At 45.6% G+C, this 18,018-nt stretch overlaps 1 protein-coding gene across 1 annotated transcript in view; it reads left to right on the forward strand.

The window, feature by feature from the left end:
* SLC9A9 (solute carrier family 9 member A9) overlaps window positions 1-18,018 on the forward strand; it is a 2,902,095-nt gene that overhangs the window by 925,217 nt on the left and 1,958,860 nt on the right. The gene's annotated exons all lie outside the window — the stretch shown is intronic.

Below are 18,018 nucleotides of genomic sequence, written 5' to 3' on the forward strand. Positions count from 1 at the left end.
ACTGGAATCAAGCTATCCTGGCTGAAGAGGGGTGAAACCCCGAAACCGGTCCTAGGATGCTTGTTTCCAGTCCAAGGAGGACCTGGCTTGGCAGTTCGGGCTGGACTGTTCCCATGAGGCACAGGGTCAAGACTGATTTGCATATGGCTGGGTTCAAACTGGAACGGCATGGTGAGCAAAAAAACGATGGATTTAGGTCCAGATCTCTGTACTGGGGTGAATGTATGACATTGTTCTGCATTCTGTCCATCAACGGTTGTTTTTGCACTAGAGTTAAGGCTTATCAACACACCCTATTACACACACCCATCATCTGAGAGAGAGGTCTGAAAGGAGAGGCTAGCCCCTACCCACACCCTACTATGCACACCTATCATTACAGAGAGAGGTCTCAAAAGAGAGGCCTGTCCATCCATGCATCCTGCTACGCACACCCATCATCTGAGTGACAGGTCTGAAAGGAGAGCCCAGTCCCTCCCCACACCTGATTACTCACACCCACTATTACAGAGAGAGGTCTGAAAGGAGAGGTCAGTCCTTCTCCACACCCTACTGCGCACACCCATCATTACAGAGAGAGGTGGCAGCAGAGAGGTCAGTCCTTCTACACACTCTACTACACACACACAGCATCTGAGAGAGAGGTCTGAAAGGAGAGGTCAGTCCCTCTCCACACCCTACCATGCACACACATAATTACAGAGAGAGGTCTCATCGTTGAGGCCAGTCCCACCACATGCCCTACTATGCATATCTGTAATCTGACTGAGAGGTTTCATTGGAGAGGCCAATCCCTCCACACACCCTATTATGCACACACGTCATCCAAGAGAGAGGTCTCAAAGGAGAGGCCAGTCCCTTCATATACCCTCCTATGCATACTTGTTATTTGATCAAGAGGTTTGAAAGGAGAGGTAGTCCCTTCTCACATCCTAGTATGCACACCCATTATTCAAGAGAGAGGTCTCAGTGAAGAGGCTAGTCCCTCCCACATACTAGTGTTTCTCTACAAGTATGTTGCGATACCGCGAGAGTCTCACAAGAATGGAGGGCAAGCTTCAGGGAGTGAGGCTTGCCACACAAGGCTCATGCAATCCCGCAAGATATTTGTGAGAGCCGCATGGAAACTTACTCGGCCTGCCACAAGGTGATTTATGGTCCCTCAAGAGTCTCGCAAGATCGTATGGGGAGAAGTAACAAAAAATGGCTGTGAGTAGTAGGCTATTTGTTTTGGAATTGTCATTCACTATGTTGGCTTTATTAGAATAGTTGAATACAGATTAAAAACTGTACTCAATGGGGGTTTCCCATATATCTCTGGTTGATTGTTAATGTGAACTATGCAACGTGTAAAGCAATAGCAATTTATACAAAAATATGCCGGAAAATGAAGCTTGGATGATGTCATCAGTGATGTCATCAATGATGTAATTTTAGATGTCATCAGTGATGTCATAAATTATGTCATGGAACATGTCATGAATAATGTCATATGTGAGGTCATAAGCAGTGCATGACGGGGGTGTAAATTATAGTTAGTGGTGCTATCTATAACTGGCAAATTCCTGTGTTTTTTGTAGTTCAAAACGTAAATGCTGATACTGACAAATTCACCTAACTATAATGCTACATTTGTTTGTTTAGTGAATTTCTAAGGTTTTTTTAAATGCAAAGATTTTTTTTTCACACCTAACTATTAAGTTATTTTAACCTTTGTTTTTTTCAGTGCCTATGTATATATCTGTGTGTGGGTGTGTTTGTGTATTTATACAATTATATATCTATATATAGTATTAAATATTATTGAAGTTTATTTAATTTACATGATATTGGTAGAAATGGGGGTCTCTAGTTGGCAGAGGTAGGTACCTTTGACCAAATAGGGACCCTTGCTTCTAGTCAGGGTAAGGGGGAAACACACTGTTGATAACCTCTGCTCACCCCCTTGGTAGCTTTGCACGAGCAGACAGGCTTATCCCCAAGGCAATGTGTAAAGTATTTGCACCAACACCCACAGTAACACAGTGAAACACCACAAATGGACACCACACAGGTATTTATAAAAACAAAATAGTATTCTTTATATAAAATTAGGTGAGACCAAGAACGACATAAAGCCAACATACATAATTAATCTTTCCTTAGAAATGTTCTTTGGAATGCTCTTGTAAAAATAAATGAACTTGTAGATTTTGTATTTCTCTGAGGCCAATATTGTGGACTCAACCGTTCAGTCTCAAAGGAAAACAGTTGCAGAGATGATATCCTTCTTGATTATCACAATAAAGTAACACTAGCGCTGATCCTTTTAAGCGCCTGCACTGTCTGGTTTGTTAGCCACTGACTTCTTGGTGATTGTGGGCCCCTGTACTGCAGCTCGTATGCTGTGCCGGTACGGGCCGTATTTGCGTGTCAAAGGGAAGAAACAAGGAAACTATTAGCACTCGCTAAAATGTTGGTGCAGCCCCCGCCAGGCCCCGGCAATAGACCCAGGGCCCCCACGATCAGCAGCTGCCTCGCACAGACAATAGAGCGCACCCGCACAGTCCCTGGCAGCACCGCCGGCTCCCAACCCACTCCCGGCCTCGCACAAACAATAGCACGGCTGGGAGCGTATGACCTGGGGGCGGATCACGCGCTTGCGTCCACTCTAGGTGTTCCTCCGAAGGGAGCCCTGCTCCTCCGGCGGTGATGTTCCGGCAAGGACAGGACTTCCGGGCGGCCCTCTGCTCTGTATAGTGGTGACGTGGGTGTAGGAGTCTCGGTTGCTAGGCAACGTCTCGCGGCCGGGGACTGCAGCACGGCCTTTGTTTCTCCTCGCAGCGGCTTTGCTGTAAATTTCGGACCGGCAGAGACACAGGTCGCTCTCCGGTGCTTACGTTGTTGGCCCCACGCAGGTCGTGATGTCCCTCAGTGTAGGCAGGACCGGGCACAACACAGCGGCCAGGGCGGGGAAGCTCACGATCTCCCCACAGTACGGCAGGCTTCACAGGGGTCACCAAATGCAGGCAGGCACATGCTTGGGCCTGGCAAAACGATCTTGGAGAAAATGTGATCTGGGAGAAAGGCGATCTTGGGAAATTTGATATGCCTGAGTTCCCACAACAGGAGGCCAGCTCTCTTAGGCCCTTGAAGACTCTTGTCTACAGAAGAACAAAGCACACAGCACAGTTCGTCTTCAAGTAGGGGGACACAGCACACAGCAGAAAGTCCCTTAGTGCTCTTCCTCAGCAGCAACAGCAACTGCAGGTCAGCCCCCAGACACACAGCAATGGCAGCACTTTTCCTCAGTCTTCTTCAGCTGTTCTCTTTGGCATGGATTCCTTCTTGATCACGAAGTTTCCTAGTCTAAAGTTCAGGGGTTTCAGCTCTAATACTTATACCCCAAAAGTTTTTGTTCTTCATGTGTGAGGGGTCCTGGACCCAGTCCAAACCGGTCCTGGGCGCACTCTGCCATTGCACATCTTCTTCCTTTGTGAGTGTGGGCCAGGGCCATCAGGCACACCGCAGGAGGTGGAGCCAGCATTGTGGATGGCAGGCACAGCCCTTTTCAGACCCAGGTGCTACTCCTCCCACCACTCCAAATGCAGAAAGGTCTATTCAGCCTAGTGCTGACTCACCCAGCCTCCTGGAGCCACCCCAGCCCCTGCCACTCACAAACCAGACAGTCTATTCACAAACAGGCAGAGGCACACAGAAAGGTTGAACAAGAAAATAGACACTTTCTAAAAGTGCTATTTCCAAACACTGAATTTAAAAACCATCCTCCCTAAAAGATGTGTTATTAAATTCTGAGTTCAGGGATACCAGATTCCAATTTTCTATCTTGCTGCTATTGGAAGATATGCAGGTACACATGTTACACAGCATTCCCCATTCTGTCCTATGGGAAAGATAGCCTTTCAATAGTGAAAAACAAAATTGGCAGTATTTCACTATCAGGACATGTTACCCACACTAGTACATGTCCTACCTTTCACATACACTGCACCCTGCCCAGGGGGGTACCTTGGGCCTACCATAGGGGCGTCCTATGTGTTAGAAAAAGATAAGGGTCAGGCCTGGCAAGTGTGTACACTGGCCAGATCAACATGGCAGTTCACAGACTGCACACAGGCACTGCAGTAGCAGGCCTGAGACACCATTGTATGGCTACTCCTGTGGGTGGCACAATCAGTGCTGCAGGCCCACTAGTAGCATTTGAATCACCAGCCTTGGCACACTCAGTGCACTTTACTAGGGACCTACTGGTAAAACAAATATGACAATCATGGATAACCTATCACAATAACATTTTAACCAGGGAGCACTTGTACTTTGGCACTGATCAGCAGTGGCAAAGTGCCCAAAGCATCTAAACCCTTCCTGCACATAAACAATCACCAATGGCGTTTTGTAACTTCTATGTGTGCTGCACACATAGAAGTTGCAACCGTCATTTTTTAAAAAGATTTCTAGCAATGGTGTTTTTGCTGTTTCTATGTGTGCTGTTCAATGAAGCACACATAGAAACAGCAAAAACGAGGTGAAATAATTTCTCCTCATTTTGCCAGGGTAAGAACAGGTTTTGTTTGGTCTTAATTTTGGTGCTGCCCCATATTTACGCCACCCTTAATATGGGGCAGCGTTAAAATCAATGTGTGTTGCTGTGGAACATCCACCGCAACACCCATTGCCCTCCCCTTTCACACTTAGTATAGTGTGAAAGGGAGCCTTATTTACAAGGCGGCATTAAGCCACGTTAAGTGGCTTAAGGTTGCCTTGTAAAAAAGGCAAAGCCTGTATCGCCACCAGAACGTCACTAAAATGGCTTGCAAATATGCCCCCTACTGCGCCTACAGCATATTTTAAACAGATCTAATTTTCAGTTGAGGGAGGCAGCTTAGTATCAAGAGTCATTTAAGATCACACGTGATGTCATACGTTCGGTCGATGATTTGATTTTACTCTATGACTGTTTGTTGCGAAACTCTATAGGTATGTGAAAAATAAAAAATAAATCAATAAAGATAAATTTGCAAAATAATACCCCTTCCAATTATGTTAGCTTGACCAAGACATATGTTTAAAAAAAAAAACAGAAGGAGTTGCTTCAGATAAAAGTGTTACAGTAACACCCACGTTCAAAAAAGTGTCGAGAACCCGCACTAATGCAAAATAGCGCATCTCAGATTGAGCAAATCACTCAATGTTTATCCTCCAAAGCCTTTTAAACAAATGATCTAATCGTGTTCCGACAAAAAGTTAATGAACCAATTTCATGGCAATTAACAAAACGCTAATGCAGAAAACTAATGCAAACACCCAAATCTATAGCAATCGTATTTCTGACATTTCCAGACTAGAGCCTGGAAGAGGAGTGTGTAATTCAGAAAAAAATAAGAAACTAGTTGACAATCGAAGCTCCAAGCAATCAAGATTTGATGAATCACAATAATGCAATTACACGTTGCCGCTCTGTGTGCAAGTCAACATCCAGGTTTAGTTCACAGCTGGGTAGTGAACAGAAGGAAGGGGTTTGTTGTGATTGGAGTTCGTGCGCAGGTGAAGCAATTTTTATTTCAATCGATAGACTGCTCTCCCAGCGTAACAGGGCTTAATGTCTTTTTTATTTCAGATTTTATCTTGATATTCACTCACTCTTGAAAAATGACCCTTTGATTCCTTCGATCGTCAAACGAGTGGGACCTATTTCAAACATTATTACTCATCATGTTCCTTGATTTATGATGCTTTCATTTGCAAATAAATCAAGTAAATGCACATTGATTGTTTTTTAATAAATCTTGGATTAGGGTCAGGGCCGGACTGGGATCCAAAACCGGCCCTGGCAAAGTGCTCGGCCGCCACGCCCCGCCCCCCCTCCCTCTCCCCCCACTTGGGGGTGCAGCCGAGCTCTTTGCCAGGCCCGGTTGTCGGCCGATTTTGTTACAGGGCCGAAAAACGGCCCTGTAACAAAGGCGGCCCCCAGGGGCCCAAAACCAGCCCCCACCTTTGCGGCGCACCGGGGGATTGCCCGGTGCCCGCTACGGCCAGTCTGGCCCTGATTAGGGTTAAAAAGAATGAGGGTATGCTGGTAACTGTGGCTTAGCCAGGATGGCATGTGCTTAAACTCAAACAAGAGAAAAATGGCCTCTCCTTCTCCCATGATTGGGTACGAAATCTCAGCCATAAATATGGTGCATACCCCTGGTAACGCGTGACTGCACATCTGCTGTACTAAATAAGTGTTATAGCCCACTGCCAGGGGTCAGTAAACTTAGTTAAAGGAACCCAATTATAACGCAGTGAAGGACCTTAACCAACCCTTATAGTGGAGGCTGAAGGACTATAAGGCTATTAGAACACACTTCTGACTAGGGGCACAATGTTATGACATTTATTTTTTCAGACCAAGGTTGATACTATTCTATCTATGTTTTCACCTACAGGGACCCAAATGGAAGACTCAGAGCATGGTACTATTTTGGAAAAATATTGGTTTGAGTTCTCTCCTATTAAGAATGAAGTGGTAATATCTAAAATTGAGTTGATTAAAACAGGTTCTCCTTTTGACCCTTGCCCTACAAGAGTCTTTAACCCGTTCCATGCCATGGATGTAACGGTTACGTCCACGATTCGCAGCTCTGGTGTACCATGGACGTAACTGTTACATCTTAGGCACACCGCATAATTCCTCTACTGTTTTCAGCCGATGGATTTCTTTTTATTTTTTTGGGCCTCTGGAGGTGGGAAAGAGCTTCTACAACCTCCCGAGGCATTTTCTTTTCACATGTACTGACGTTCACGTGCATGGGGCGCTGACGTCATTACATGTGAACCTGAAATGAGCTGATCAGCTTATTTCAGTTTCAGTGCTTCTCAGCCCACCGAGCAACGAATCACACGGGTGAGGTACCATTGGAAAGAGGAGAATCTCCCCTTTCCAGTGGTACCCCTCCCTAGTGGATCCCTGCTTGGGGATCACCCCAGGAGGGCAATCCCCAATCAGGGATACACCCAATAGGCAACTGTGTGGGGGGAGCAGCCCCTTGGGCAAGGACGTTTGCTCCCCCACAGTAATCTTTCTGCCCCCCCGAGAGGCAGATGGGTCAATATCCCTTAATCTGATGCTTGGGGGGCAAAAAGCACACTATAATGCCCCCACCCCTCCCAAAAATCAGCAAAAGTATTCCTACCCCCTAGGGTGCAGATGGGGCAATAGCCCCCGAACTGTCCTGGGGGGGGCAAAAAGCACACTAGGCACCAGGAATTTAAAAAAAAGAAATCATAAATTAGTGATGGGGCTGCCCACAATGGGTGTGCAAATGCCCCCACCCCAACACAAAAGGGACAGTCTTTCTGCCCCCCCCAGGAGGCAGATGGGAGTTATCACCCCCCGATACCAGGGATTCTTTTTTGTGACAACATAGGGTTGGGGGCTGCCCTAAATGGGCATTATAATGCCCCCACCCCTCCAAAAAATCTGCACAGTCTTTCTGCTTCCCCTGGGGTGCAGATGGGCAATAGCCCCTGATCTGCCTCTGGGGGAGGGGGTAGAAAGGCCACTAGCCACCAGGGATGATTTTTCTTTTATTTTTATAAAAGAGGGGTAGGTGCTGCTTACAATGTGCATGCCAATGCCCCCACCCCAACACAAAAGGGACAGTCTTGCTTCCGAGCCCCTGCCCAAAAATGCAGGTGCTCCCTATCTATGACAAAGCAACCTGTTTTTGGTTCTGGGCTAGGCAGCAAAATAGGGAAACCTACCAAATCCAGACATTTTTGAAAACTAGACACCCGGGGGAGTCCAGGGAGGTGTAACTTGCGTGGATCCTCTAATCTTTTCCTACCCAGAATCCCCTGCAAACCTTAAAAAATCACATTTTCCTCACATTTCCGTGTGGTAAGGCTGATGCTAATTTCCTACCACCCAGCATTCCCCCAGGTCTCCTTATAAAACTGGTACCTCACTTGTGTGAGTGGGCCAAGTACCAGCGACATGGAAGGGCCCAAAACATAGAGACATCAAAATTATGTATCATAAAACAACCTGGTTTTGCAAGGAGGCACCTACGTTTTTGGTTCCGGGCTAGACAACCATCTAGGGAAACCTACCAAACCCAGACGTTTCTGAAAACTTGACACCCAGGGGAGTCTAGAGAGGTGTGACTTGTGTGGATCCCCCATCGTTTTCCTACCCAGAATCCTCTGCAAACCTCAAATTTGGCTAACAAAATCAAATTTCCCTTACATTTCTGTCTGGGATCACCGCACCAGCACAAATTTCCTACCACACAGTGTTCCCCTTGGTCTCTCGAGTAAAATGATACCTCACTTGTGTGGGTGGGCCAAGAACCTATGACTGGGAAAGGCCAAAATCATAGATATTGAAGGGATAGCACAGCGAACTTTAAGCGCTGTATATTTTTTTATATATGTTTTTAGGTGATTCTACAATGGGCACCCAAACAAGTGAGGTAGAGCAAGGGGAATGCTGGGTGGTAGGAAAGTTGTGCTGGTGCGGTGATCCCAGATAGAAATATAAGGAAAATGTGATTTTTTTTAGCTAATTTTGATGTTTGAGGGGATTCTGGGCAAGAAAACATTGGGGAACCAGAAGGGTCTTTCGGATGTAATGGTATATAGCAGAAGAAGTTAGAAACGGTTACAGGTGAAAATGACGGCACAAATGGCTGTTTTTTTCAACTAAATTACAATATTCTTTTATTTTAACTGTTACTTTCCATGCAGGATCTACACAAATGACCATTTGCTGAATTCAGAATTTTGTCTACTTTTCAGAAACGTATAGCTTTCCGGGATTCATTATTGGTTTCACACCCATTTCTACCACTAACTGGAAGGAGGTTGAAAGCACAAAAAATAGGCTATGTCCCAGTAAAATGCCCAAACTGTGAAGAAAATGTTGGTTTTCTGACAAAAGTCTGCCGGTTCCTGAAAGCTGAGAAGATGGTGATTTTAGCACCACAAATCCTTCGTTGATACCATTTGCAGGGAAGAAACCAGTTGCTTTCTTCTGTAGCCCTTTATCCCATTTCCCCCCCAACAACCCAAAATTTGTAGTATTTTGCCTAATTTCCCAAGATGGCCAGCTAGCCCGGGATCAAAAACACAGGGGGCCCCCTTCCAAACCTAGGTCGTTTCGTGATACATACTTTTGAAGTCTCTACAATGCATTTTAGGCCCTTCCCTGTCACGGTTACTTGGCCCAACCACACAAGTGAGGTACCATTTTTATAGGGAGACCTGGGGGAATGCTGGGTGGGTGGAAGTTTGTGTACCCCCGCAGATTCCAGAAATTTCCATCACAGAAATATGAGGAAAATGTGTTAATTTGGGCAAAGTTTGAGGTTTGAAAGGGATTCTTGGTAAAAGAATCTGGTGAGATCCACAAAAGTCTCCCCATCCTGGATTCCCCTGGTTGTCTAGTTTTAAAAAATTTACAGGTTTGCTAGGTTTCCCCAAGTGCCGGCTGAGCTAGTGACCAAAATCGACAGCTAGGCACATTGCAAAAAAGAATCTGTTTTCACTGGTAAAATGTGATTTGTCCATGTTGTGTTTTGGGGCATTTCCTGTCGCGGGCACTTGGCCTATCCACACAAGTGAGGTACTATTTTTATTGGGAGACGTGGGGGAATGCTGGGTGGGTACCACATTGTGGCTCCCCACAGTTTCCAGAACTTTACTTTCCATCACAGAAATGTGAGGAAAATGTGTTTTTTTTGGGACAAAGTTTGAGGTTTGCAAGGAATTCTGGGTAACAGAACCTGGTGAGAGCCACACAAGTCATCCCTTCCTGGATTCCCTTAGATGTTTAGTTTTAAAAAATTACAGGTTTGCTAAGTTTCCCTTGGTGCCGGCTGAGCTACATCCCAAAATCCACAGCCAGGCACATTACAAAAAAAGGGTCAGTTTTCACTGGAAAAATGTGATGTGTTCGTGTTGCATTTTGGGCTGTTTCCTGTTGCGGGCACTAGGCCTACCCACACAAGTGAGGTACCATTTTTATTGGCAGACTAGGGGGAATGCTGGGTGGGTGCCAGTTTGTGGCTCCCCACAGATTCCAGAACATTCCATCACAGAAATGTGAAGAAAATGTGTTTTCTTTTACAAAGTTTGAGGTTTGCAAGGGATTCCACAATTCACCCCTTCCTGGAACCCTCTGGATGTCTGGTTTTCAATAATGACAGGTTTGCTAGGTTTTCCTAGGTGGCGGCTGTGCTAGGTCCCAAAATCCACAACTAGGCATATTGCAAAAAAAAAAAGGTCAGTTTTCTGTGGAAATATGTGATGTGTCCATGTTGCCTTTTGGCCCAATTCCTGTTGCGGGCAATATACCTACCCACAAAAGTGAGGTACAATTTTTATCGGCAGACTTGGGGGAATGCAGGGTGGGTGGAAGTTTGTGGCTCCCTGCAGACTCCAGAACTTTCCATCACAGAATTGTGAGGAAAATGTGTTTCTTTTTACAAAGTTTGAGGTTTGCAAGGGATTCTGGGTATCAGAACCTGGTGAGAGCCACACAAGTCACCCCGTCCTGGATTCCCCTGTGTGTCTAGTTTAACAAAATTTACAGGTTCGCTAGGTTTCCCTAGGTGTCGGCTGAGCTAGGGCCCAAAATCCACAGCTAGGCACATTTCAAAAAAGGGTCGGTTTTCTCTAGAAAAATGTAATGTGTCCACGTTGCGTTTGGGCTGCTTCCTGACGCGGATACTAGGGCTACTACCCACACAAGTCAGGTACCATTTTTATCGACAGGCTTGGGAGAAAGCCAGGTGGGTGCAAGTTTGTGGCTCCCTACAGATTTTACAACTTTCCACCACAGAAATGTGAGGAAAATGTGTTGTTTTTTTTCTCCGAAATATGAGGTTTGCAAGGGATTCTGGTTAACAGAACCTTGTGAGAGCCACACATGTCACCCCCTCCTGCATTTCCCTGGGTGTCTAGTTTTAAAAAATGTACAGGTTTGCTAGGTTTCCCTAGGTGCCCAAAATCCACAGCTGTGCACTTTGCAAAAAAGGGTCAGTTTTCACTGGAAAAATGTGATGTGTAACCGTTGCGTTTTGGGCTGGTTCCGGTTGCGTACACTAAGCCTACCCACACAAGTGAGGTACTATTTTTATCAGGAGACATAGGGAAACGCAGAATAGTAGAACAATTGTTATTTGTCTTTCTATGCATTTCTGCCTTGCCAAATGTAAGACAGTGTGTAAAAAAGAAGTCCTTTTGAACAACACCCTCTAATTCAGAGATGCACAAATAACCACTGCTTCTGAACTCCATATCTTGTTCCAATTTCAGAATGCATAGGTTTCCTTGATACCAATATTTCACTCTTTATATTTTACCAAATGAATTACTGTATACCTGGTACACAATGAAAAAACATTGCAAGGTGCAACTCAGTTATTGGCTCTGGGTTCCTCGGGTTCTTGGTGAACCTACAAGCCTCATATAACCCTGCAACCAGAAGGGTCTCGTGGATGTAACGGTATATACCAAAAGAAGTTACAGGTGAAAATGTAGGCACAAATGGCTGTTTTTGTCAACTAAATTTCAATATTCTTTCATTTCAACTGTTACTTTCTATAGGAAAACCTTTAAAGATCTACACAAATGACCCGTTGCTGGATTCAGAATTTTGTCTAATTTTCAGAAACGTATAGCTTTCCAGGATTCATTATTAGTTTCACCCCATTTCTACCTTGTTAGAAATAGGATTTTCGGTAGGCTAGGGCGTGGGCCAAAGCCAGGCAAAAAACAAAACTCCAGTCAGAATAAGGGAGTTACACTTCTAATATAACCCCTGCTCACCCCTTGGTAGCTTGGCATGACCAGCCAGGCTTATCTTAGAGGCAGTGTGTAAAGCATTTGCACATAACCAACAGTAATACAGTGTACGCACTACAAAAGGACACCACACCAGTTCGAAAAATATCCAATATTTTTATATAGTTAGGACAAGACCAAAAACGATAAAAATCCACACTCCTATACTTAAAAGTTCACAGTTCCAAAAATACGCTGATTAAAAAGGGTCCCTTGTGGGGATAGCTCCGTCCGGGCTACAACGGCGTAGTGAACAACAAAATCCAACAGTTCTGGCTGGTCGTGGGGTCGTGGGCCAGCTATGGTGTCGGGGAGACCCGCAAAACTGTACCTGTTAGAAATGCAGGCGCTTGAAGTCACTCGCGTTGCAGGTCAAGATGGAGTCGATGGAGCCGGCGTCGGTAGGGCAAGGCTGCAGTGCGGGATGGGGGCGGTGCGTCGTGTGACTCACGAGCGGGTCCCTCGAACCACGGTGCAAGCAGCGGCGTCGATTTCGTCGAGAAGAGGCGGCGTCAGGCCGGCCAGGGTGTCCTCGTGAAGCAAGGCGGTGCGGAGTGCGGTGCCCACAGGTTGCGGTGCAAGCAGCGGCTCAGTGGCAGCTTTGGTGAGACCAGGGATGCGGTGCGGCGGTGCCATCTGCGGTGCCTTCAGGACAGGCAGTGGCGTCATAGACAATGTCGAGTTGGTGTTCTTCGGGTTGCAGCACAAAACACACATTCCCCAGGTTGCAGATCGAAGAACTTGAAGTCTTTGCTGTTCCTGAGACTTTGTGAACAGGGGGCAAGCTCTACCTCAAGACCTTGGAGAGATTGACAAATTAGGTTGCAGAAAGTCCAGTCCAGGCCTTTCACTGCCCAAGACAGAAGCAGCCACTGCAGGTCAGCCCAGCAAAGCACCCAGCAAAGCAGTCCTTCCTTTTTGCAGCTTCTACGGCTCTTCTTCTTGGCAGTCTTTTTGATCCAGATGAGTTCTAAAGTTCAGGGGTCTTGGACCCAGTATTTATGTCCAAACCTCCTTTGATCTTCAGGCAGAGGGTGTCTGGGCCTGCCAGAACCAGTTGGGCCTTCTCTGGTGTGAAGTCCTGGCAAGAGGTGGAGACGGCATTTTTTCAGAGGCAGACCAGGCCCTTTGAGGTGCAAGGACATCTCCTCCCCTTCCCCCATCGTAGCCCAGGTCTATTCAGCCCTTTCCTGACCTACCTAGACTATCTGGAGCCCCTCCGGCCCCCCAGCCATCTGTCATCCAAAACCCAGACAGGCAATCCACATTCCAGCAGAGGCACACGGGATGACTGAGCAAGAAATGTTTTCTAAAAGTGGTATCTTCAAACGCAGAATGTAAAAATGACCTTCACTAAAAGATGCATCTTTAGATTCTGAGTTCAGGCATAGTAAATTTTATTTTCTTACCGAATTCCCTGGAACAGTTATGTTTATAAGATGTTATAAACAAACCTCCCATTCTGTCCTATGGGGAACTGGCAGCCTTGCAATAGTGGAAAACGAAATTGGCTGTAATTCACTATTAGGACATGCCACACACACCAGGGCATGTCCTACCTTTCACATACACTGCACCCTGCCCACAGGGGTACCTTGGGCCTACCTTAGGGGTGCTTGACATGTAAGAAAAGGGAAGGTTGGGGTCTGGCAAGTGTGTGCACTGGCCAAGTCGACATGGCAGGTCTGAGGTACCTTTTCAGGACTACTCACGTGCGTGCCATAATCAGTGCTGCAGGCCCACGAGTAGCATTTGATTCACTGGCCCTGGCACACTCTGTGCACTTTACTATGTACTAACAAGTAAATCAAATATCCAATCATGGAAACACCAATCCATAGCACAATTTACACAGAGCCTAAAATATCTAAGCACCAACTGCAGGTATCTAGTCGCGCGAGACCGGGTCAAAGTAAGAAAATATGGCTGACTGCGATGGATCGCAGTTCAAATACAAGAAGTGGATCAGTTCCGGTTAGCGCTTACCTTCATACTTAAAAAAATTGCAGAGAGAAATGTTCTTAGAAGGTAAAGCTCAGCAGGGCAAGGCTGCAGCAGATGTCGGAGGAGGGTGTGTCGTCATCGGATAGTCTTGGGTCGATCTGTGGTGACGATTTCTATGCTCTGTCTTATTCTCTGAAATGGAAGTGGAAAATCTCCAGTGATCCTAGGCAGAGGGCTGTTGCTGAAGACAGTTCCACAAGGCTGGATACCCCTTTGGCGAAGGACTGCGAAAGTGGATTTGCTGCTGCGGAGAAGAATGTAGCAGGAGAAGCCACATAGTCAATCCGACCGGCGATACACCTCGGACAGATAGGCAAGGAGATTTGTCCCGGTCTCCTCTTGATTCTCAGAGCAGTTTTTAGACAAATATTTTCTAAAGCCCTGCTTTTGGATTTTGCCTATCTGGTCACCTTCAGCACCATGTCCAAGGGTCCAGGACTGGTGGGGCACCACTTGTAGGGTGGGTCAGGACTCACTCAGGCTGGGTTCAGGCATGTGCCATGGTGAAGGAAGCGTTTTGTATCCCTAAAGCTTAGATCAGAAGGCCAGCAAACTAGCCCTTTGGAGTCAGTATGATGGTCCTGGATTCAAGTTGCGAGTCCAGTCCTTTTTCCCCAGGTAAGAGGGCAGCAGTGTAGAAAGGTAGTAATTCCGAAAGCCAGTAGCAGTGCATCAGAAGTGCAGTCCTTTCAGCAGCACAGGAGTCCTTCTTCCTGGCAGAGTATCCACAGGTCCAGAAGTGTACTTCGAGATTTAATGTCTGAGGTCCTACTTTTATACCCTGAAGCTCTGGTTCTGGAAGGTGAACCAGTTCAATGAAGTGACTTTGAAGTGCATGGAATTTCCGAACTTCCCTGCCCTGGCTCCAAGCTGGCTACAGTGGCAATGGGTAGGTGCTAGGTCCTTTGTGTGGGGGCAGAGCATTGTAAGTGGGGCTGTGCTCAGCTCCACCCCATCATCCTGCCAGCAAATGGCTCATCAAGGCACACCTAGTCCATTTATTGTGTGACTGTCTGAAAGGAATTCACAATGTCTAACCCCAGTCATGTGACCCAAGACAGGCAGAAGGCACAAAAGGGCTAAGGGCAGAAACTTTCTAAAAGTTAAATTTTCAAAATTGTAATCAAAAACACGATTTTACCATTCAATAGGGCTTTTCATTACAATTCCAAAGACACCAAACATGACAAGGCTGTCTACTCCCAATTGAACATTACAGCCTATTAATTGTAATAAGGAATCCCCAATGGTATCCAATTGGAGAGGTATGCCTCACATTTGTGAAAAGCGAAAACAGTGGTTTTCACTGCAAGGACATGTAATACTTAAAAGTACATGTCCAACCTTTTAATTACACAGCACCTTGGCCTGTTGGCTACCAAGGGCCTACCTTAGGGGTGGCATGTGTATTAAACAGGGGGGTTTAAGACTTGGCAACGGCGGTTTAATGCCAAGTCGACATGGCAGTTTAAAACTGCATTCAGGCTGCAGTGGCATTTCTGGGCCATGTTTTAAGGTGTACTTAACTGGGTGGCTCAATAAGTGCTGCTGGCCCACTGGTAGCATTTAATTTACAGGCCGTTTTAATATGGTATACCCCTCTACAAGGGACTTACAAGCAAATTAAATGTTCATATTGGGTATAAGTGAAGCATGTTTTTGGGGAGCGAGCACACACTCTTTAGCATTGGTTAGCAAAGTTCACAGAGTCCTTAGGCCAAAAAAAGTAAGTTCAGCGAAATGGAGGGGGAGAGGTAAAAGGTTTGGGGAAAGAGCACCCTAAGACTGACAGGTCAAACAGTCCCTTTCAGAAATATGGACTGTTTAGGTGCAATAACCACAAAACAGACACTCACACAAGTTTGTTTAATCTCTAAGAGCCTCTTTGGCAGGATCCCACTCTCAACATGAAGCATCAGTTAAGGTGAGGAGTAGACTATGTGATAAAGCATACGACCTCAGTGGGTGAAGGTTTCATGTCACAAAAATAAATAGATTAATTCAGGTGTCTCCTTGACTGCTCCTCATTCCGGGCACATCTTACTTGTTTTTAATTAATTTCTGATTATGGAGGACACTCCCCGTTTTATTAAAGGACCTATCGAATTATCCACTACTCTGCTCATTTGTTCACAGACGCACACCTGCTGACACGACTTGTCCCTTGTGTGCCAAAGCAACTCTTCTTCCCTTGCGGGTTCCCTTAGTATTTGTGTACCATGCTATATTTTCCAGCAGTTCTTCTGAAATGTCCTCTAGTTTTTTTTTTCAAGTATTCTCCTTTTATAGTGAATGTCGCACTACTTTTCACCACTTTTTTCTTTTTTTGTCATTCTAATATTCACTGCAACATTTCAGTGTTGTGACTTTTTTCATAATTCCCTTATTTTTCATATAGCCGAGAGCAACAATGGAAAGGAGCACCTTAAAAGAGTAACCACACTAAGGAACAAATGCCATGTGAGAAGCAAGGAAATGGGCAAGAGGAGTATGGAAATTACATTATGACTTGGCAATATAGTCCATAGCTGGAAAATCAATTTGGACTAGAATTATTGACAAAATATAAAGTTCATTTAGAGTTGGCAGTATAATGCATAGCTGGAAAATCAGTTTAGAGTAGTTTAATTAAAACAATTAAATTAGGTGAGACTCATCAGCAGTCAGTGATCAAGTATTATCATTAAAATGTGGATGCTTAAAGTTCAATAATTGTTGCCCAATTTTTAAAGAAATGTGTTTAAGCTCAACCCAGAGGGCGAAACAAAGATACCTGCAGTCACTGAATAATGTACAATGCCAACAGTCCGGGCCAACTCTATTATGGTACTGCAGAAACATTATTTATAACAAATTCGATTCCTTTAAAAATTGCACCTTTAATCGCCTTGTTTTTGTATACTAGTTAGTCAGGCGATATTGCAAACTTCCAGGATGTTATTTCTGATGTGCTAAAGGCCAGGTTGCAATGCACGTTTACTATAATATGACCTGACCTTCATTTTGTCATTCAACTCATGTACTAATCAGTTGCATCGCAATATGTGGTTTCAGAGGAGGTACCAGAACCTGGGCGGGACTGGTCATACCGTGCATCGGGCGTTTCCCCGGGAGGCTGGAAGGGTGGGGGTTGGTTTTGCAGAGGTGGGGCCAGTTTTGTAGTGGTGCTGCAATGTCAGTCCCCTAGTAACAAAAGCAGCAAGCATCTGTTTTCAGACTCCTGGGCCAAGGCAGTGCTTTCCCAGGGGCTGGTCCGAGACAATTGCCAGTGCCGCTTTCGGTTCCCAGTCTGGCCCTCATCAAAACCTTCTCATTGATTAGACCAGAGGTATTCTGCAACCCACTGCAGTTGCCTGAGAACAAAAGAATGGAGTCCTCCAAGGACCGCAGAGCTCCGTCCCTGCATTTGCATTCCTAGCAGGTAAACATGTTTTTTAAATCAACCCTTGTCCCTTCAAGGGAGGATCATTCAGTTGTGCCCTGGACTACTGCATCCTCCACAATGCCAGCAGTTCTAATTCCCAGAGGGGAAGCCCCAACTTGAAGGTCTGTAACAGATCAATGCTTTGTGACCACAGGTGCGATCACAAACTATTGATACATCCCTTCCCAACTCTCAAATAGAAGTAGATCTCCTCTTTCATGGCCCCTCCTACCTTCGATTTAGAAAAGGTTGTACTACAAGCCCTTTCGTGAGTCTCAAAAATGACTTAAATACTATGAAAAAAGGTGTTTAGCCATCCCAAACATTGGGGCAGATTTATCGTTATTTCACACTGCGCAGCAAGCCACCGTGCTGCGCGTACTGCGTGAAAGGGAAAGGGCCTTATTTAACATCATACTGCGCATTCCTGTCCTTTCCTTGCGGTGGCTCACAATGTGCTGCCTAGCGCCAACGCAGGCACCCTTGCGCTGTGGTGCAAGGGTGCCTGTCTTGCAGAGAGGATTACTTTTGTGCAGGAAAGAACACCTTCCTTCACAAAAACAATCATCTGAGGCATTTTCTTCCAGAAAGATGAAAAAAACAAGGAGAATCTGGGAATGGTTCATAATCCAAGGGTGGATGCGTGGAAACACCTCACACTCCTCCCATGGTAAGTAAGCAATATATTTATTGTACAGTTAATTAAAACCAATACAAAAATTGGCCATCTCTTATAAAAAAAAGAAAAGAAAAGGAAA

The sequence above is a fragment of the Triturus cristatus genome, chromosome 11 (assembly GCF_964204655.1).
Source record: "Triturus cristatus chromosome 11, aTriCri1.1, whole genome shotgun sequence".
Classification (NCBI taxonomy): domain Eukaryota; kingdom Metazoa; phylum Chordata; class Amphibia; order Caudata; family Salamandridae; genus Triturus; species Triturus cristatus.